Source organism: Bubalus kerabau, chromosome X, assembly GCF_029407905.1.
Source record: "Bubalus kerabau isolate K-KA32 ecotype Philippines breed swamp buffalo chromosome X, PCC_UOA_SB_1v2, whole genome shotgun sequence".
Classification (NCBI taxonomy): domain Eukaryota; kingdom Metazoa; phylum Chordata; class Mammalia; order Artiodactyla; family Bovidae; genus Bubalus; species Bubalus kerabau.
Genome location: NC_073647.1, coordinates 19,469,301 through 19,474,087, shown reverse-complemented (window position 1 = coordinate 19,474,087; position 4,787 = coordinate 19,469,301). Strand labels below are relative to the sequence as shown.

Sequence of the window (4,787 nt, the reverse complement as noted above, 5' to 3'; positions counted from 1 at the left end):
GAACATATTTTTTTCAATCTATCCTATTTTTGTGAATTATTTTAAAAACAATATAGTCATTATTTATATAGACATAAGCAAGCAAACACTCAAAAATGGCTTTGTGTTAGTGAATTGACAGATTCTGCCCCCACTTTTGACTAATGTGTCTTCTGTGTCCACCATGTGCCAGAAGCTTGACATGCATTATCTTATTTAATTCTCAAAACAAGTTTGTGAGGTAGGCACTCTTATTATCCCCATTTTATAGATGAGAAAATTGAAGCTTAGAGATGAAAAGTAACTAACTTAATCCCATAAAACTTTGAGTGGCAGACTTGAATACATGTCTTTTGGATTCTAACACCTATGCCAGCCTCATTGAGTGTTGGAATTATAGGAGATGTTTTATTTTTTCCCTACTCCCCTCAATGTATTTTTTTAAAAATATGAACATCATACTTTTTATAATCAAAAGATACAGCTCATTTTTTAAAAGGAGTTCCTCCTGTATTTCTCAATTTGCTCTATGTGAGATCAACAACTTTGGAAGTGGTATGAAATTATCCAGAAGTAAGGTATATTTGCAGAGAGAATGCAGCCCTATCTACGGATCAAGACAGGCAAGTGTAGGTTTCATAGAGTCGTCAGTTGTGGCCCTCAGTATGTATATAGTCTTGAAGGGCTCTTTGCTTCAGCAGAGGACTTTTCATGTGCAAGTCTTATATAGAAATTGAGTATATTTCCTCTCTCTACCCACTCACACTCATCACTCCTAAGCCTGGGTCATAATATACTTCATTCAAAATGTATTGAGATAAGAATTGTCCATGTTATAGCTTTGCTTTTTATCATCTATAAAAGAGAATCTAGAATATTGAACAGTTTCTCATTTAGTAAAACAAAATCAAGCTACTCAGGATTCAAATGTGCTAATTATTATTTTGTTTTATAAACGCTCCCACAAGATTGTCCTATATAATTTATTACTTAAATGGAAAGCATTGTAAATGTTTAACATGTTTTTCTCAGTGGGAGTGAGTTCTTTATCACATGCCTGTTGGAAATAGAAAAAAAAAAACATTTGAAACTAATTACCTTACTAAAACATTGTTTAGTATTTAGGCCTCGTTAATTTTATAAGTCAATGTCAAGCTGTTGGTTAGATGAGCCTCTGTGGGCTATTCACACCCTGTTTAGAATTCTTGCCTCTTAATTATTTTTCTTAGGGCATCTTTCACATCCTTGTTCCTCAAAATATAAATGAGAGGGTTCAGCATAGGGGTTACATTACCACAAATTGCCGAGATGACTTTATCCTGGTCCTGGTACTGCCTTGACTGAGGTTTCAGGTACATGTATATGGCTGTCCCATAAAATATGTTGACCACAGGTGGATGGGATCCACAGGTGGAGAAAGCCTTGAGCCTGGCCTCTGCAGAACGGATCTTCAGCATGGCAACCACAATGCAAGTACCGGAGATGAGGATGAAGGTGAAGGGTAGGGGCAGTGTGAATATACCAATGACCAGACCCAGAATAAGTCTAACTGGAGTTTCTAAGCAGATGAGCTTCAAAAGGGCCTGTGTCTCACAGGTAAAATGTTTGATGAGATTGTGTCCACAAAAATGGGCCAGAATTGCAGTGATTGGTATTTCTGCTAAAAGGAAAGCACTAGCTCAGGTCACCGCAGCCAACTGTATGCAGACCTGGTTGTTTATAATGATAGTGTAATGCAGAGGATTTGAGATTGCAATAAATCTGTCATAAGCCATGACAGCAAGGAGGAGGCACTCTGTCATCCCCAGAAAAAGAGAAATGACCATCTGAGCATAACAGCTAGTATAGGAAATGGTGGGGTAGTTTCTTAAAGCACTGAAAGGCACTGAATTGCTAGAGTAGCAGATATCAAGGAAGGACAAGTTGCTTAAGGAAAAATACATAGGGGTGTGAAGCTGTCTATCTACTTCTAACCAAGACAATGATAGGACTGTTACCCACTAATGTGATCAGATAGACTGCTACCATGGTGCAGAAAAAGGCAATCTGGTCTTTTGGATGATTCAACAAACGCACGAGGATGAACTCTGTCACCCCGCTGGCATTATCAGAAACTGGAATATCCATTTTGTTCTATTTGCTGAGGTAGAAGAAATTGAAATCATTTTATTTTGGGAGACATTGATTATTTGCTGTATCCTCAGTAACATGCATGCGTGCGTGCTCAGTCACTTTAGTCCTGTCATACTCTTTGTGACCCTATGGACTGTAGCCCACCAGGCTCCTCTATGCATGGGATTCTCTGGACAAGAATACTGGAGTGGGTTGCCATGCCCTCCTCCAGGGGATCTTCCCGACCCAGGGATCGAACCCGCATCTCTTGTGTCTCTTGCATTGCAGGCAGATTCTTTACCACTGAGCCACCAGGAAAGCCCCCTCAGTAGCATATCAGGTGCTATTAGGAGAAGGAGAATATCTACCAAATAAGTGATGCTGTTTGTAAGTTTATGTTCTATTTTGGAAGATAAAGCATTCATACACAGCACAAGATTAATTTACAAAGTAGCACAATCCATTGTAAGTTTTATTTCCTTCCTATATAAAATGAGGGAGGTTGGACTCCACCTGAACATGCTTTGAACACTCCCCCTTAAAGAAAATGTGCTAATTTACTGCTTAAACATAATCAGATCTCTGAATCACAGAATTACTAATTGTTTTTTCCTGCTCTGAATATTAGCCACAGATTTGTCATTAGCTGGTTCATATTTATGATATAAAATATATGCCCAGTTCACTCTCATTTCTTCCTTAACATGTACATCAAATCAATCACTAAGTACTTTGGGTTCATTCAAATCTGCCTACAAATCTCCATATCCACAGCTACATCATGGACTGCTTAATGATACATGAGCTGCTTAATGTATCTCCCTTCTTCCATTCTTACCTCCCTATAGTCTAGTCTATACATAACTGCCAGAGACTTTTTACAAACATACATAATTATGACCTTCCCATGCTAAAAAGCCACTTGAAGGGCTTTTAATTACAATTGGAATGTAATCTAACCTACTTACCATGACCCACAAGATTCTAAATGATCTGACCCTAACCTTATCTTGTGCTGTCTCTTCTCATGCTGACTTTCTTTCAGTCATATTATCTTTATGAAGAATCTAAGCTTGTTCCCACCTTAGGACTTTTGCACATTGTGTTCTTTCTGCTAGAAATATTCTTCCTACCTTCTTTGTTTGGTGAATTCCTAGTCATTCTTACTATTAATGTGTGTGTGCATGCTAAGTCACTTCAATTGTGTGTGACTCTTTGCAACTCTATGGAGTGTAGCTCGCCAGGCTCCTCTGTCCATGGCATTCTACAGGCAAGAATACTGGAATGGGTTGCTGAGCCCTCTTCCAGGCAATCTTCCCAACTCAGGGATCAAGACCGCATCTCTGATGTCTCCTGCGTTGGCAGGCATGTACTTTACCACTAATGCCACCTGAGAAGCCCTCTTACTATTAATATCTCAGTCCAAAAGAAAGTTCATTCGAAAAGCCATCCCAAACCCCAGTAATTTAAATCAGATCTCTTTGTTAAAATTGTTCATAGTACTCAGAACTTTTCCTATATGGCTCTTATCATAGTTTGTATTTATATAGTTGTGTGATTATTTAATTTTTGCTCTCTTACTATAGCACTAGAAAGAACAAGCCCCTGACTCTTCTATGTACTGCTTTATTCTCACTATCTTACACAAAATATGGGTTCAATGTATGTTTGTTGAATGAACCAAAGCCAGTTACTTGGTCTTCTGTCTTACCAAATGTCATGAAATTGATTTGACTGAAACTACTTTGAACTGGCTGAAGAAAATAAATGTTTGATTTGATGGTAAACAGCTATGATGATAAACAGTTAATATATCATAGTATTCAGTCTTTCTTTTTTTTTTTTTTTAACTTTCGGCCACACCCTGCAACATGTGGGATGTTAGTTCCCCAGCCAGGGATCAAATGCATGCCCCCTGCAAAGGAGTTTTAACCACTGGACCACTGGGAAGTCCCTCATAGTATTCAGCTTTATTAATAGCTCAGAAATGATACTTTTTTAGCTCTACAATTTGCCCTTTGCATGGAGTGCATGGTCAGTCACATCAGTCCTGTTTGACTCTTTGTGACCTGATGGACTGTAGCCCGCCAGGCTCCTCTGTCCATGGGGTGTGCCAGGCAAGAATACTAGAGTGGGTAGCCATTTCCTTCTCCAGGGGATCTTCCTGACTCAGGGATCTAACCCACATCTCTTGCACTGTTGGCAGATTTGTTACTGCTGAGCCACGGGGAAAGCCCTTTATGGAGGGAAGGTGTGATAGTGAAGAGAGCAAATGGGTTTATTCTAAAATCTGGAAAAAAAAATGTTTTCACCCTTTTCCATCCATTCCAAATTTTATTTTTTTTGTTTGGTATGATTATATGAGATAGGCATACTATCACAGACTAGTTCATTATTAAGGTCAAGCTCTTTTCCTGGATTGTCTGTAAAAATTCTCATGAATTACGTGTGTGCTCAGTCATGTCTGACTTTTTGCAACCCCATGGACTATAGCCTACTAGGCTCCTCTGTCCCTGGGATTCTCCAGGCAAGAATACTGGAGTGGGTTGCCATTTCCTCCTCCAGGGGATCGTCCCAACCCAGGGATCAAACCCACACCTCTTGTCTCCTGCACTGGCAGGCGGATTCTTTACCAACAGCACCACCTGGAAAGACCCCTTCTTACAAAGTTCTAGTCACAAATCAGGATTTGGGGC

At 39.3% G+C, this 4,787-nt stretch overlaps 1 pseudogene; it reads right to left on the bottom strand.

Moving 5' to 3' along the window:
• Positions 1 to 1,175: 1,175 nt before the first annotated feature.
• On the bottom strand, positions 1,176 to 1,922 carry LOC129639572 (olfactory receptor 13H1-like; annotated as a pseudogene).
• Positions 1,923 to 4,787: the final 2,865 nt, after the last annotated feature.